Consider the following 17,395-nt stretch of genomic DNA (forward strand, 5'->3'; position numbering starts at 1 on the left):
GTAGTGGGCAGTAATATTGTATATGTGAATATACAGTAAATTATATATACATCACACTTGACTTAAAATGTTTATCTGACGCCATAAAGATAATTAAAATATACAAGCAAGCATTAGGCATAATGGAGTAATTCAGAGTTCACCCTGTACAGATACAAATTACCACAAAGATCATACATCCATATAGATAGCATCAGAGTCTCCTCAGTGAACAAGTTTCAGATAGCTACCATACATTCTATCACAGTAGTCAGTCCTCTGTATACTGTAACAGAGATACATTTTGGCCCCCTCAGAGGGGAAAGGGCTGACTAGTCCTTGGGCATTGTCCTTTGTTTTCCAGGTGACAGAGAGCACATAAATTAGGGCCGAGCCTACAGGTGTCTTTCCCTTCAGAGAAGATCGGATGATCTGCCTTAGGACACTAGTGCCAATACATGGTGCTTTGGCCACACAGGTCTGTCTGAAGGCCTAAATGACCCAATCAGGTTTTATAGTAAATCACACTAATCCACCACCAGGGCCAGGCCACGGGTTGATATCCATTTAGATGGCCATTCAACACTGCTTGGGTCTGGGACTGGCCAGCTGATGGCCATTCAACACTGCTTGGATCTGGGACTGGCCAGCTGATGGCCATTCAACACTGCTTGGGACTGGCCAGCTGATGGCCATTCAACACTGCTTGGGTCTGGGACTGGCCAGCTGATGGCCATTCAACACTGCTTGGGTCTGGGACTGGCCAGCTGATGGCCATTCAACACTGCTTGGGTCTGGGACTGGCCAGCTGATGGCCATTCAATACTTATTGGGTCTGGGACTGACCAGCTGATGGCCATTGATTACTTTCACTGGCTCTGGTTGAAAAACAGCTTAATATTAGGTGCTAAAGTTTGCCTTTCTGTCTCTTGCTCTCTCTCTCTCTCTTTCTCCCCCCTCTCTCTCAGCTTGAGGAGCAGGTGTCACGTCTGCAGAGGGAGAAGAACGACCTGCAGTCTCGTATGGAGGAGGACCAGGAGGACATGAACGAGCTGATGAAGAAACACAAGGCTGCCGCCTCCCAGGTAACCCTGCCCCCAACACCCACACACCCTCTTTTCTATAGACCTGCACTGTAACTATGGCACATACATCCCTCTCAGCTACTTTATTGGGACGTTAGAGATAAATGCCACTAAATAGCATTCAGAGAGATTAAATCTGTTCCACAAGAGATTATATTAATTATAATAAGATTGCGACAATATATATTATTTGGAATACTTTACTATTGGATATTAACCCACCTCCTAAGAAGAAATACCTACGTTCAATGTTACCATTCCACATAAGAAACTACTGTAACTGTCTCTTGTGCGTTTGTGATGTCAGTCTGCCAGAGACCTGGCCCAGATCAGTGACCTGCAGGCCCAGCTGGAGGAAGCCATGAAAGAGAAGCAGGAGATCCAGGACAAGGTACACATTACAACACAAACTGCCATGGCTGCCCGCCAGGGGAACCCCGATCCCACTGAATGTCCCCCACCTATCCCCCTCTACCCATCCCTGTCACACCTATCTACAAATAAAATCAAATGTTATTCGTCACATACACAGTTCACAGCAGGTATAAACAGTGCAGTGAAATGCTTACTTTCAGGCTCCCTCAACAGTGCAGTAGAATGTCAATCAATCAAATCTAAAATAACAAGTAGAAGTAAGTAGTAAGAAAAAGAATAAAGCTGATATGTACACAATAATAGGATATTCAGTATAAATTATGAATGTGTAACATCGAGTATGACTGTGTTTACAAATATAAAGTGGATAGTGTCTTTGTCTGCAGTTTAATAAATGGAACAGCAGCGTTGACTGTGTGTGTATGCTTGTGTGTACGGGTTGGATGTGTGGATAGTCAATGCAAATAGTCTAAGATGCAGGTCTGAGCAGGTACACAGCTAGGGTTAGCTGTTCACCAGTCTGATGGCCTGGTGGTAGAAGCGGTCTCGGAGCCTGTTGGTCTGAGACCCGATGCGCCGATACTGTTTGCCAGATGTTAAGAGGGTCATCAGACTGGCTCGGGTGACTGGAGTCCTGCACATTCGTCAGCCGCTCAGAGGACAACATGCCCTCAGCACAGTCATACATGTTGTCCTACACTATTACCTTGACCTTTACCTGGAGAGGCTCAGAGCTCTGTCTGTGTGCTTAGTGCCTGATCTTACCGCTAACACTGCTGGCTGTAAGGGGGTTTTAAGAGCTGCCACCAAAGGCAGCAATAGATAGCCATCTAAATCCTGTAGCCCTGTAGTGATTAACAGATCCACTATGATAGGAACACTGTGTTCTTTAATCACATGAAAGGCCAGCTCCAAATCCTCCTATCAGATGCAAAGCTCCTCATTAGTAGCCCTGGTGCATTTTGGGTACTTTTATTTAGTGTATCTCTTTCATCCTCTTATCAGTTATGAGAAAAGTCTTAAGATGGAACAAGTTTGCAAAGCATTGATCTTCTTCCCCTCCACAAAGCTGTGTAGTGGAATCTGTGATCGTTATTCAGGCCTGGTTCTCCACCTCTCCTTCTGGCCATTACAGGCTACTGGGGTTATGTTATCCTTGGCTTATTGGATATTAACATTAGATACGCATAGCATGTAGGGCAACAATAATGCTGGCTAGATTCCCATAAATTCAGCTGGGAGAGATGCTATTCACAATGCAGATGAAGGGAAGAGGAGAATGTATTTATTTTTGCCATAAACACTCATCTGTTGTAAAAGTATGGCGGCCTAGTATTGATTAGAGAAGAGAGAGGTCTGTTGTGTAGGGCAGAGTGGGGGTGTTCAGAGCGGTGTAAATAGTACTCTTCTGTGTGTATTGCCCCCCTCCAGATGCAATCCCTGCATAGCCAGCTGGAGTTCCAGGAGCAGTCAATGGTGGAGAAGTCCCTGGTAAGCAGGCAGGAGGCCAAGATCCGCGAGCTGGAGACCAAGTTAGAGTACGAGAGGACCCAGATCAAACGCCTGGAGGTGAGACGAGGGAGGTAGAGAGGGAATGGGAGAGAGAGAGGAAGGTAAAGGGAGGTAGCGAGGGGGTGGGAAAAGGAGGGAGGGAGAGTTTTGTTTGTGTGTGTGTGTGAGCAAGTGAGAGAGAGGGGCTTGTATGTGGGAGGTAGAGGGAAAGCTGTGAGGCCACATTTGGGTCATTGACCAAATTTTACGACAGCCATACTATCTTTCTCTGGCCAGCTGTGATTTCTTCACACCTGGGCTCAATTGAAATTCTCAGTGGCCTCAATTTAACCCTTCTCCAACTACATTAACCACAAACTTCAAAGTGAAATTTGTTCCGGCACCTATGCAGGACGTCTCAGCTGTGTGTTCAATGAGGTTCTAGAAAGTTCTGACCCGGTTCCGTCTCCTCGTCCCCAGAGCCTGACGGGCCGTCTTAAGGAGAACCTGGAGAAGATGACAGAGGAGAGAGACCACCGCGGGAACGGCGAGAACAGGGAGAAGGAGCAGAACAAACGCATGCAGAGACAGATGAGGGACATCAAAGAGGAGATGGCTGAGCTGTCCAAGAAGGAGGCTGAGGCCAGCCGCAAGAAGCACGAGCTGGTAAGGAAGAGCGTGCAGTCCACATTTGTGGGGTGGGGCAAGCGTTTTGGGGTGACGGTCACTAGTTCTGTGTCATCCTGACCCAATAGGACATGGACATAGAGAGTCTGGAAGCAGCCAATCAGAGCCTGCAGGCGGACCTCAAACTGGCCTTCAAGAGGATCGGAGACCTGCAAGCTGCCATCGAGGACGAGATGGTCAACAGCGACGGAGAAGATGACCTCATAAACAAGTAGGTCCCTCCCTCTCTCCTGAAGGATGGTTTATCTTAGTAATAAAATTGTCAGAAAACACCTGTTCATTATTTTGACCAGATTTTGTAGTTTCTCCACATTCTTCTCTTCTTTTCTCTCTTTCCTCTCTCTTCCCTCTCTTTTCTCCTCTCAGCTATTGTATCCTCTCAGCTATTGGTCAATGATCCTGGTTTAATCTGCTCCCCTGTGCTAAATGTTTTTCCACTTGTTTAGCTGCCTGCTGAGGTCTCTTTATGGGCAGATTCAGGGTTACACTACCTCTGAGCACCACTGAAGTAAACATGGCAGCCATACATGGCCTCTGAGAATGAGTTTAGACTCCCTCTTCCCTTTTAAAACAATGGGGTCAGAGAGAGAATGAGTGAGTTGGTATTCTGAATCAATGCCCAAAACTGTGCAGTATGGATGATGTTCATCAGATTTTCTGCAGCAGTTGTTTTCAGGCTTATTGTCCTCTTTTCGCGAACAATGTAGCTCCATCTATCCTGAGGCACACTACATCCCCGGGTTGTTATTTTTCACAATCTGTTGGCTGTATTTCTTATTTTCTGTTTCTCTCTTTTCCCCTTTTTTTGTTGTTTCCTCTCCCACTAATCGGCCAGTTTACAAGGCATGGTGACAAAGTATCAGAAACGAAAGAACAAAACGTGAGAATGGACAATGCATCCATTATTTTTCTCAGTATTGTTTGATTTCCTGGTTTTAAAATCACTGCCACACAAGAGAATGGTGCTGTATTCAGGAGACATTGCACTTCTGCTGTTTATGATGACATTTTGAGCAGAAGGAACTTGGTTCAAATTACTGTAAGGTTAACGTCTCTATCTTACTGTTTGAGGGATTCTCACCGCTGTGGAAAATTAAAAACAAATAGAATACCTGAAGATACTGCATCACTTTCCCATGAAATATCATTAGCCATTGTCCTGTTTACACAACAACCATGGACCTCTGCCCTGCATCCTGTGTTATGTGACATGCCATTCTACATGCATGCATTTAATACTTTCAATAACCAACCTATTAACTCATTTCATTGCGTTTAAGAGCATTGTTACTTTTCTCTACAGTACAACCTATTAATAACACAAGGGCAATTCCACTCCAGGCGGGAGCGGAAAATATTTTTGGTATTTCAGATTGTTCTGGCAATTCTCAGATTGTAACTTCATTTGGAGGAAGGATGTTTAATATTGTATTACAAATTATTTTTGAGAAAATCATGATGAAATTGGTCATTTCAGGCCCTTTTTAAACCGATATATGCCTCCTAATGGTGTCATACTCCTTAGTGTTCTCTCAAATATGGGGTATGTAGATATGTAGATTCTGAAATACAAGTGTTCATTCCCGAGTGGCACAGCGGTCTAAGGCACTGCATTTCAGTGCTAGAGGCGTCACTACAGACCCTGGTTCGATTCCAGGCTGTATCACAATCTGGCCGTGATTGAGTCCAATATGGCGGCACATAATTGGCCCAGCGTCATCCGGGTTTGGCCGGGGTAGGCCGTCATTGTAAATAAGAATTTGTTCTTCACTGACTTGCCTAGTTAAATAAAGGTTAAATAAACTAAATAAAATAATTTCTTTACATTGTTTGTAACCATATACTTTTCAAACGTCAAATTTCCAGAGTCGGCTCTCTGGTACTTTTAATGAGGTGATCAATTTTATACATATACATTTATAGTGATGGGATGATTGATAACGGAGCTCCAATGCTCGTTTCAAATAAACATTATCATGTGATCAATGACGTCTTGAAGCTTAGTTTGATCATGTGGTTTTTCAAACAGTGTGTTGAAAAATGCAAAATCCCACTGATTTCGCCGTGGTTCCAGTGTCTTCGATTCCAAGTTGCTTTCAAACACCAACCTCTATTGGACACCGTACTTCCAATGTAGTAAGGATTTTTTCATGTAGCATCACTTGAACGGTATCCCTAACAGGTAGAGTCGGGGTCTCGGGGACCAGAACCATTCACAGACAACAGGGAATGGGGTCGAATCCCTGCGAAGTGATATTATTTTGAAAATCGTTTTATTTGACACCACACTTTCTGCACATTGTTCAAACAATTAGTTGTATTTAGTAAAGTATAAGCTTCTGTCTTAAGCATCCTAAATAATGCCATAGATTCACCATTTTTGATAGCAAATAAATTGGATTCACAGCAACAAAAAAAAGGGAAGCATGATGGAAGGTGTGAACCTGCTCTGGTAACTGATTGTAGGCTACTAGACTTGTGACTAACATGCTGACTAGACCAGGCACGCGTGTGCGTTCACCATCGCGTGCATGTTGATTTTGTACATCCATCAAAATGAACTCTGAACCAACTGTATTAATTTGGGGACAGGTCGAAACACATGAAACATTCATGGACATTTAGCTAGCTAGCTTGCTGTTGCTAGCTAATTTGTCCTGGGATATAAACATTGGGTTGGTATTTTACCTGAAATGCACAAGGTCCTTTTTTTCTGGATCTTTGTAGAATTTTACCCAATTTTGAGTCACACAAAATCGTGTGTTCTCTACTTCGTCGTCTTTTTGCGGTTGGCAACCAGATTTAAGGTGCATTACCACCACCAACTGGACTGTGGACCTCAGTTCCTTTTTCAATCACCTACATGGAAATATGCTCCTAAAAACCACTGAGGAGATGGGAGAGGTGGGACTTGCGCGTGTCAATGAGCGTCTGCGTAGCCAGGCGCTAAAATAGAACTTGGTTCTATTTTTGATGCTTGACGCTCTGCATGTCCCACCTCTCCCATCTCCTCATTGTTTTTTTGGAGCATATACCCTCGTGGGTGATTGAAAAATTAACTGAGGTCCATATCCAGTTGGTGGTGATAATGCACCTTAAAGTTGGTTGCCAACCGCCATATCCAAGATGGCGTAGCAGTGCGGTCGTGTTCTTTGTTGTGTGTCTGTAAATAGCCTGTTTTTGTTTGTATTTTTTGTATTTTTCGTACATATTTCCCTATCACACTTTTCATCCTTCTACAAAATATACTTTCCTGCAACCCGCCTCACTCAATGTGGAACGGATTCTATTATTGACTTACCTTTTATCTAGAATCTCCAGTTGAAACTAGCTAGCCAGCTAACTAGCTACTTGCTATTAGCCACCGTTAGCGGTTTTCACCCAGAACATCTGATTTTTCTGCCGGAATAATTGAATCACTGGACATTAATCACCGGATCGCAACTAGCTAGCCGCAACCGAATGGATGTTGCTGTTTGGCTAATCACCACTGCCCCCGATGCAAGCAGCAGTTAGCCTTGAGCTAGCCTAGAGCCAGGCCCATATCCCGGCTATCTACCTCTCTGTCTACCGGACGGGAGTAGCCAGCTAACTAGCTACTTGCTATTAGCCACCGTTAGCGGTTTTTCACCATTGTCCGTGGCCTGCACTACCTACCAGCCAGCTCTAGCCTGGACTATTATTCGGCCAGTCTTCACTGTCTGCACAGCGCGTTATCAACCCAGAACATATCTGTTTTTCTGCCGGAATCACTGAATCACTGGACCTTTAACACCGGATTCATCGCTACTAGCTAGCTGCAACCAAATGGACGTTGTGGTTGGCTAATCAGCCCTGAGCTATCCTTGAGCCAGGCCCATCTCCCGGCTATCTACCTCTCTGTCAACCGGACTTGACCTCCTAGTGTTGACACGGAGCCCCGCCGATCCAACACGACTGGTCTGCCGACGAAATCGTCTGATGTGGTTACAACAGGCTTCCCGTTACGACGTCGACCACGAAGATCCATCTGCTAGCCCCGGCCTGCTAGCACACGCTAGCCGTGGCCTCTTGCTCACTAGTGCTATAGCAGCCCCCGAACTCCTATTGCTGTTCACCGGACCTTATGATAACTCAGCTATACAGCTGATGCCTGCTGGACTGTTCCTTTTTACGGTACCGCATCCTGTTTATGTTTAGCCTCAGCCCAAACTTTGTCGCCATTACCAGCTGTTGTCTTAGCTCTCTCGAATTACACCTGTGATTGTTTTATGCCTCTCTCCCATGTCAATATGCCTTGCTTATTGCTGTTTCGGTTATTTCTTATTGTACTATTTCACTGTAGATCCCCCAGCCCAGCTAAACCTGCCTTAGATAGCTCCTTTGTCCCACCCCCCATACACACGGAGACCGACTCAATCGGTGCCTCCAGTGATGCTATCTCTTTCATTGTTACCCAACGCTTAGGTTTACCTCCACTGTACTCATATCCTTCCATATCCTTTTCTGTACATAATGCCCTGAATCTGCCCCTTTTATTCTCTGTACCCAACGTACTAGAAGACCAGTACTTAAAGCCTTTAGCCGTATCCTTATTCTACTCCTCCTCTGTTCCTCTGGTGATGTAGAGGTTAACCCAGGCCCTGTAGCCCCCAGTATCACTCCTACTCCCCAGGCGTTATCATTTGTTGACTTCTGTAATCGTAAAAGCCTTGGTTTCTTGCACGTTAACATCCGAAGCCTCCTCCCTAAGTTTGAGTTATTCACTGCGTTAGCACACTCCGCCAACCCTGATGTTCTAGCAGTGTCTGAATCCTGGCTTAGGAAGGCCACCAAAAATTCTGAAATGTCCATCCCCAACTACAACATTTTCCGTCTCGATAGAACTGCCAAAGGGGGTGGGGTTGCAATCTACTGTAGAGAGAGCCGCAGAGCTCTATCATACTATCCAGGTCTGTGCCCAAACAGTTTGAGCTTCTACTTCTAAAAATCCACCTTTCCAGAAATGTCTCTCACTGTTGCCGCTTGCTACAGACCCCCCTCAGCCCCGAGCTGTGCCCTGGACACCATATGTGAACTGATTGCCCCCCATCTATCCTCAGAGTTCGTAGTGCTTGGTGACCTAAACTGGGATATGCTTAACACCCCGGCCAACCTACAATCTAAACTAGATGCCCTCAATCTCACACAAATGATCAACAAACCTACCAGGTACAACCCTAAATCTGTAAACATGGGCACACTCATAGATATCATCCTGACAAATGTACCCTCTAAATACACCTCCGCTGTCTTCAACCAGGCTCTCAGCGATCACTGCCTTATTGCCTGCGTCCGTAATGGGTCCGCGGTTAAACGACCACCCCTCAACACTGTCAAATGCTCCCTAAAACACTTTACCGAGCAGGCCTTTCTAATTGACCTGGCCTGGGTATCCTGGATGGATATTGACCTCATTCCGTCAGTAGAGGATGCCTGGTTGTTCTTTAAAAGTGCTTTCCTCTTCATCTTAAATAAGCATGCCACATTCAAAAAATTCAGAACTAAGAACAGATATAGCCCCTGGTTCTCCTCAGACTTGACTGCCCTTGACCAGCACAAAAACATCCTGTGGCGTACTGCATTAGCATCGAACAGCCCCCGCGATATGCAACGTTTTAGGGAAGTCAGGAACCAATATACACAATCAGTTAGGAAAGCAAAGGCTAGCTTTTTCAAACAGAAATGTGCATCCTGTAGCACTAACTCCAAAAGGTTTTGGGACACTAAAGTCCATGGAAAATAAGAGCACCTCCTCCCACTGCACTGAGGCTAGGAAACACTGTCACCACAGATAAATCTTCTACAATAGAGAATTTCAACAACCATTTTGCTACAGCTGGCCATGCCCCCCGCTTCTCCTTCACACAAATTCAGACAGCTGATGTTCTGAAAGAGCTGAAAAGTCTGGACCCCTACAAATCAGCTGGGCTAGACAATCTGGACCCTTTCTTTCTAAAATTAGCCGCCGAAATTGTCGCAACCCCTATTACTAGCCTGTTCAACCTCTCTTTCGTAACGTCTGAGATCCCCAGAGATTGGAAAGCTGCCGCGGTCATCCCCCTCTTCAAAGGGGGTGACACTCTAGATCCAAACTGTTATAGACCTATATCCATCCTGCCCTGCCTTTCGAAAGTATTTGAAAGCCAAGTTAACAAACACATCACCGACCATTTCGAATCCCACCGTACCTTCTCCGCTATGCAATCTGGTTTCCGAGCTGGTCATGGGTGCACCTCAGCCACGCTCAAGGTCCTAAACAATATAATAAACGCGATCGATAAAAGACAGTACTGCGCAGCCGTCTTCATCGACCTGGCCAAGGCTTTCGACTCTGTCAACCACCGCATTCTTATTCTTATTGGCAGACTAAATAGCCTTTGTTTCTCTAATGACTGCCTCGCCTGGTTCACCAACTACTTCTCAGATAGAGTTCAATGTGTCAAATCGGAGGGCCTGTTGTCTGGACCTCTGGCCGTCTCTATGGGGGTGCCACAGGGTTCAATTCTCGGGCCGACTCTATTCTGTGTATATCATGTCACTCTGGCTGATGGTGACTCTTGGATCCACCTCTATGCGGACGACACCATTTTGTATACATCAGGCCCTTCATTGGACACTGTGTTAACAAACCTCCAAACGAGCTTCAACGCCATACAACACTCCTTCTGTAGCCTCCAACTGCTCTTAAACACTAGTAAAACTAAATGCATGCTCTTCAACCGAACGCTGCTTGCACCCGCCCACCCAACTAGAATCACTACTCTCGGCGGGTCTGACCTAGAGTATGTGGACAACTACAAATACATAGGTGTCTGGTTAGACTGTAAACTCTCCTTCCAGACTCACATTAAGCATCTCCAATCCAAAGTTAGAGCTAGAATCGGCTTCCTATTTCGCAACAAAGCCTCCTTCACTCATGCTGCCAAACATGCCCTCGTAAAACTGACTATCCTACCGATCCTTGACTTCGGCGATGTCATTTACAAAATAGCCTCCAACACTCTACGCAGCAAATTGGATGTAGTCTATCACAGTGCCATCCGTTTTGTCACCAAAGCCCCATATACTACCCACCATTGTGACCTGTACGCTCTTGTTGGCTGGCCCTCACTACATATTCGTCGCCAAACCCACTGGCTCCAGGTCATCTATAAATCAATGCTAGGCAAATCCCTGTCTTATCTTAGCTCACTGGTCACCATAGCAAGACCCACCCGTAGTCTGCGCTCCAGCAGGTATATCTCACTGGTCATCCCAAAGCCAACACCTCCTTTGGCCGTCATTCCTTCCAGTTCTCTGCTACCAATGACTGGAACGAACTGCAAAAATCTCTGAAGCTGAAGACTCTTATCTCCCTCACTAACTTTAAGCGTCAGTTGTCAGAGCAGCTTACCGATCACTGCACCTGTACACAGCCTTTCTGAAATTAGCCCACCCAACTACCTCATCCCCATATTGTTATTTATTTTGCAAATTTGCACCCCAGTATGTCTATTTGCACATCATCTTTTGCACATCTATCATTCCAGTGTTAATACGAAATTGTAACTCTTTTGCACTATGGCCTATTTATTGCCATACCTCCATAACTTACTACATTGTGGTCCTCTGTAGCTCAGCTGGTAGAGCACGGCGCTTGTAACGCCAAGGTAGTGGGTTCGATCCCCGGGACCACCCATACACAAAAATGTATGCACGCACGACTGTAAGTCGCTTTGGATAAAAGCGTCTGCTAAATGGCATATTATTATTATATTATTATTATATTATTCGCACACACTGTATATATTTTCTGTTGTATTTTTGACTTTATGTTTTGTTTACCCCATATGTAACTCTGTGTTGTTTTTAGCACTGCTTTGCTTTATCTTGGCCAGGTCGCAGTTGTAAATGAGAACTTCTTCTCAACTGGCTTACCTGGTTAAATAAAGGTGAAATTAAAAATATATAAAGTCCACAGAAGACGAATGAAGGAGGAGAGATTACTAGAAACGAACTAGGTTTCCCCTTTAATCTATGGATTAATTGTCGGACTAGATAGCACACGATTTTGTTTGACTTTTTATGGCGGTAGATAGAATGGCGCCGGAAAAGATGGCTGATGTATTACAGCGCTCTAACCAATTGTACTAGTATGTGTTTTTTTCGCGTTATTTGTAATTCTTTCTGTACATAATGTTTCTGCCACCATCTCTTATGACCAAAAAGAGCTTCTGGATATCAGGACACCGATTACTCACCTCGTATTGGACGAAGATATTTTCTTCAATAAGTCGGATGCAAAGGATATTCTACAGACACCCGACAAGTCCCAAATCCCCGTCATTCGCATGAGAAAGAGATGGATCGTGGACGTAGGTCGGGGTGCCTTGTAAGAATCCGACGGCGAGCGAGTAAACTGCTTCTTCCATCAATCCTATTAGCCAATGTTCAATCATTTGAAAATAAATTGGACGACCTAAGATTAAGGTTATCCTACCAACGGCACATTAAAAACTGTAATACCTTATGTTCCACTGAGTCGTGGCTGAACGACGACATGGATAACATACATATGGTGGGATATTCGCTACATCGGCAGGATAGAACGGCTGACTCTGGTAAGACAAGGGGTGGCGGTCTGTGTATATTTGTAACAGCTGGTGCATAAAATCTAATACTAAGGAAGTCTCGAGGTTTTGCTTGCCTGAGGTAGAGAATCTCATGATAAGCTGAAGACCCCACTATTTACCAAGATTTTTTCGTAGCTGTCTATTTACCACCACAAACCGATGCTTGCACTAAGATTGCACTCAATGAGCTGTATAAGGCCATAAGTAAATAGGAAAATGCTCATCCAGAAGCAGCGCTCCTAGTGGCCGGGGACTTTAATGCAGGGAAACTTAAATCCGCTCTACCTCATTTCTACCAGCATATTAAATGTGCAACCAGAGGAAAAAAACTCTAGACCATCTTTACTCCACACACATAGACGCATACAAATCTCTCCCTCGCCCTCCATTTGGCAAATCTGACCATAACTCTATCCTCCTGATTCCTGCTTATAAGCAAAAACTAAAGCAGGAAGCACCAGTGACTCGGTTAATAAGGAAGTCGTCCGATGACGCAGATGCTAAGCTACAGGACTGTTTTGCTAGAACAGACTGGAATATGTTCCGGGATTCTTCCGATAGCATTGAGGAGTATACCACATCAGTCACTGGCTTCATCAATAAGTTCATCGATGACATCGTCCCCACAGTGACCGTACGTACATACCCCAACCAGAAGCCATGGATAACAGGCAACATCCGCACTGAGCTAAAGGGTAGAGCTGCCGCTTTCAAGGAGCGGGACTCTAACCTTTACGCTTATAAGAAATCCCGCTATGCCCTCCGACGAAACATCAAACAGGCAAAGAGTCAATACAGGACTAAGACTGAATCGTACTACACTGGCTCCGACGCTCGTCGGATGTGGTAGGGCTTGCAAACTATTGCAAACTACAAAGGGAAGCACAGCCGCGAGCTGCCCAGTGACACAAGCCTACCAGACGAGCTAAATTACTTCTATGCTCGCTTCGAGGCAAGCAACACTGAAGCATGCTTGAGAGCATCAGCTGTTCCGGATGACTGTGATCACGCTCTCCGTAGCCGATGTGAGTAAGACTTTTAAGCAGGTCAACATTCACAAGGCCGCAGGGCCAGACAGATTACCAGGACGTGTACTCCGAGCATGCGCTGAACAACTGGCAAGTGTCTTCACTGACATTTTCAACATGTCCCTGACTGTAATACCAACATGTTTCAAGCAGACCACCATAGTCCCTGTGCCCAAGAACACTAAGGTAACCTGCCTAAATGACTACCGACCCGTAGCACTCACGTCTGTAGCCATGAAGTGCTTTGAAAGGCTGGTCATGGCTCACATCAACACCATTATTCCAGAAACCCTAGACCCACTCCAATTTGCATACCGCCCCAACAGATCCACAGATGATGCAATCTCTATGGCACTCCACACTGCCCTTTCCCACCTGGACCAGAGGAACACCTACGTGAGAATGCTATTCATTCACTACAGCTCAGCGTTCAACACCATAGTGTCCTCAAAGCTCATCACTAAGCTAAGGATCCTGGGACTAAACACCTCCCTCTGCAACTGGATCCTGGACTTCCTGACGGGCCACCCCCAGGTGGTAAGGGTAGGTAACAACACATCTGCCACGCTGATCCTCAACACGGGGTCCCCTCAGGGGTGTGTGCTCAGTCCCCTCCGTTACTTCCTGTTCACCCATGACTGCATGGCCAGGCACGACTCCAACACCATCATTAAGTTTGCCGACGACACAACATTGGTAGGCATGATCACCGACAACAATGAGAGAGCCTATAGGGAGGAGGTCAGAGACCTGGCCGTGTGGTGCCAGGATAACAACCTCTCCCTCAGCGTGATCAAGACAAAAGAGATGATTGTGGACTACAGGAAATAAAAATAGGACTGAGTACGCCCCCATTCTCATCGACAGGGCTGTTGTGGAACAGGTTGAGAGCTTCAAGTTCCTTGGTGTCCACATCACCAACAAACTATCATGGTCCAAACACACCAAGACAGTTGTGAAGAGGGCACGTCAAAGCGTATTCCCCCTCAGGAGACTGAAAAGATTTGGCAATGGTCCTCAGATCCTCAAAAGGTTCTACAGCTGCACCATCGAGAGCACCCTGACTGGTTGCATCACGGCCTGGTATGGCAACTGCTCAGCCTCCGACCGCAAGGCACTACAGAGGGTAGTGCGTATGGCCCAGTACATCACTGGGGCCAAGCTTCCTGCCATCCAGGACCTATATACCAGGCGGTGTCAGAGGAAGGTCCTACAAATTGTCAGACTCCAGCCACCCTAGTCATAGATGTTCTCTCTGCTACCACACGGCAAGTGGTACCGGAGTGCCAAGTCTAGGTCCAAAAGGCTTCTTAACAGCTTCTACCCCCAAGCCATAAGACTCCTGAACAATTATGGCTACCCGGACTATTTGCATTGCCCCCCCACCCCACCCCCTCTTTTACGCTGCTGCTACTCTGTTTATTATCTATGCATAGTCACTTTAACTCTACCCAAATGTACATATTACCTCAATTACCTCGACTAACTGGTAACCCCGCACATTAACTATGTACCGGTACCCCCTGTATATAGCCTCCCTACTGTTTTTTACTTATCAATTTTTTACTTAACACTTTTTTTCCCTTTTCTTAAAACTGCATTGAACACTGCTTTTATTGATTACCAGCAGATATCACTAATGTGCATTGTGTTAAAAGCTCAGAGTAGTGATCCGTATTTTAGAGCACACTATAAGGAGCATAATGACACCTAGATGTCTGTATCATGTTCATAGATCATAGTCTTACGGGAGACATGTATAGGTCTAAAAAGGGCCTAACATTTTCTCAAATAAGATTTTCTCAAATCGTTTGTGATAATGTAAAAAGCATGTCAAACATCCTTCCTCCAAATGAAGTTTCTATGTGAGATTTGCCCGAACAATCTGAGATACCAAAAAATATTTTCTGCTGGCATGGAATCGCCCTATAGTCTTTGTAGGTAGGGTAGGTTCGCTCTCTGTAGAGTCTGGTTGAGCTGCTTGTTTAATATGGTCTAGCTTACTCACTTTCGACTTCGACATAAAAGTCTGTTTCTGGTTAAGCATTCATTCTAAAGACCCATAATTAAAGTTAACATTCCTATTCCAGTTGTAGCTCGTCATGTTTTGATAAAAAAATGCAAATGTGCATCACTATTTTGGATGAAAGAGTGTGATTTGTAGTTAGTTAGCAGTTCATTTTCTCAGCATGCATTATTTGTATCAGTATTAACTTCTAATTGCTTGTTCCAATAGAGAACACTTCCCTGCCCTGTGATTCAATTCCTCTTATTGTTATTCATTCATTTGCCAGCAGACAGACAGGCAGCTCATGTGAATCAGCACAGTGCACTGTCTTTGTATGTTAGCGTCAAGCCTGTGGATTCCTCACTTAGATGCTCAAGAGAAAATAAAGTGAATACCCATGGTTACTTAGGAGCAAATTTGTCCCCACCTTTGATCTGTATGTAATAGCAGCGAGATAAACAATAATGGAATAATTGATTTGTCAGTGAATTGTGAAGGGAATGTTCAGACGGATTAGTGTTCTCATTTGTTCTTTAAATGTAGTAATTGCTTCAGTAAAAAGGTGACAATGGTAGGATTGATTTTTGTGTGCGAGTAAAAGGGATAAAGAATAATGAAAAGGTCTGAAACGTTTGAACATCTTTTTCCATGTTTTCTGAGAAGCACTTTAAACATTAAAAGAGGAAAGTATGTCATCTTTCCAGTGCACTATTCTATTTCAGGCAGTTCTTTGTCCAATGTATCCTGTCATGGTCATAGGAAGATCACACAAAACCAATCCTTGATGAGTGTACAGTACCGTATGTGAGTCTGTGTGTGTACACAGTGCTCAAATGACATGGATTTAGTGGAACTGTCTCTGAGATGCTGGGACCAAGACGATCTATGTGCAGAGTACGGTAGACAGGAACAATCCATAGGAGCTTTATGATGTATATAAGTATGTGTAACGGCGATATACAACCAGTGGAGACCGATTGTCAGAAGCCATTAATGTCGAGCTCTAAATCCGGTGCTCCCTGGAGCCTCAGCGCTGCTTAGCAAGTGGTGTGAGGCCAAGGACATAAATTGTGTGACACCATTTGCAAAGCACTTGATTACAAGCCGCCTCTGTCTGTCCCACAGCTGCTCCAGTGCAGGTGTTTGTGTGTCTGTGGGAAAGAGTAGTTTTGCCGTGTAGACTATGTGGGTGTCAGTCCTTAAATTATCTTTCCCATAAAGCTTTGTGTCACGGTTTCGGCCGAGCCTGCTCCTCCTCCTGGTTCGGGCAGGCTTCGGCGGTCGTCGTCTCCGGAGTACTAGCTGCCACCGATCTATGTTTCATGTTCGTTTGGTTTTGTCTTGATGTTGTACACCTGTGTCTTGTTAGTCCTCGTTAGTGTCCTATTTAGTTCTCGTTGTGTGTGTTTGTCTTTGTGTGTGATTGCTCTTCTGTTTTGTGTTGGAGCTACGTACTTCCCTCCAGTGTTTTGGAGAGGTTTTTCGCACATGTTAGTGCGCCGTTTGTTTGACGCCTGTGTGCGCCGTTATTTCGCCTTCGGGCTTATTGTGCTTATTTTCTACGTGAATATTGCACTAAAGTCTTTTGGACTGAGCTTCTGCGTCCTGCGCTTGATTCATGCACCACACCCACCTTCAGCACCCCATGACAGAATCACACACCAGAATGGAATCAGCAGGATCTGCAGTTACGCCTGAGTCGCTCGAGGAGCATGTTCGCGGCCAAGATGACTAGATACGACAACTGGGGACCGCTCTACAGGATGTCATCAACACCCTGCACCGATGGGAGGCCAGCGGGGTACCCACACCTCCACCTACCCTGCCAACCCCATCGGCCGGTCCACCAGTCCCAGGTCCGGAACCCAGGGGGATTCGGCTCTCGCTCCCGAGGGCGTATGACGGAACAGCTGCCGGGTGTCAGGGGTTCCTCCTGCAGGTGGAGCTCTACCTGGCCACTGTACACCCGGTGCCCTCGGGACACGAGAGCGTTTCCGCCCTCATCTCCTGTCTCACGGGCAAGGCGTTGGAGTGGGCTAACGCCGAGTGGAGGAAGATGGACGCCAACACCATCTCCTACGCCGAGTTCTCCCGCCGCTTCAAGGCCGT

At 45.6% G+C, this 17,395-nt stretch overlaps 1 pseudogene across 1 annotated transcript in view; it reads left to right on the forward strand.

Annotated features, from left to right (window-relative positions):
- The window catches only part of LOC311135696 (unconventional myosin-XVIIIa-like), a 112,643-nt pseudogene that overhangs the window by 84,004 nt on the left and 11,244 nt on the right, over positions 1-17,395 (forward strand). Inside the window, exons 33-38 of the transcript in view lie at positions 948-1,064; positions 1,372-1,455; positions 2,871-3,008; positions 3,411-3,596; positions 3,686-3,828; positions 4,453-4,497. The product of the transcript in view is annotated as an unconventional myosin-XVIIIa-like (transcript). The remainder of the gene's footprint in view (positions 1-947; positions 1,065-1,371; positions 1,456-2,870; positions 3,009-3,410; positions 3,597-3,685; positions 3,829-4,452; positions 4,498-17,395) is intronic.

Source organism: Coregonus lavaretus (assembly GCF_964263955.1).
Source record: "Coregonus lavaretus genome assembly, chromosome: 10".
NCBI classification, from domain to species: Eukaryota; Metazoa; Chordata; class Actinopteri; order Salmoniformes; family Salmonidae; genus Coregonus; species Coregonus lavaretus.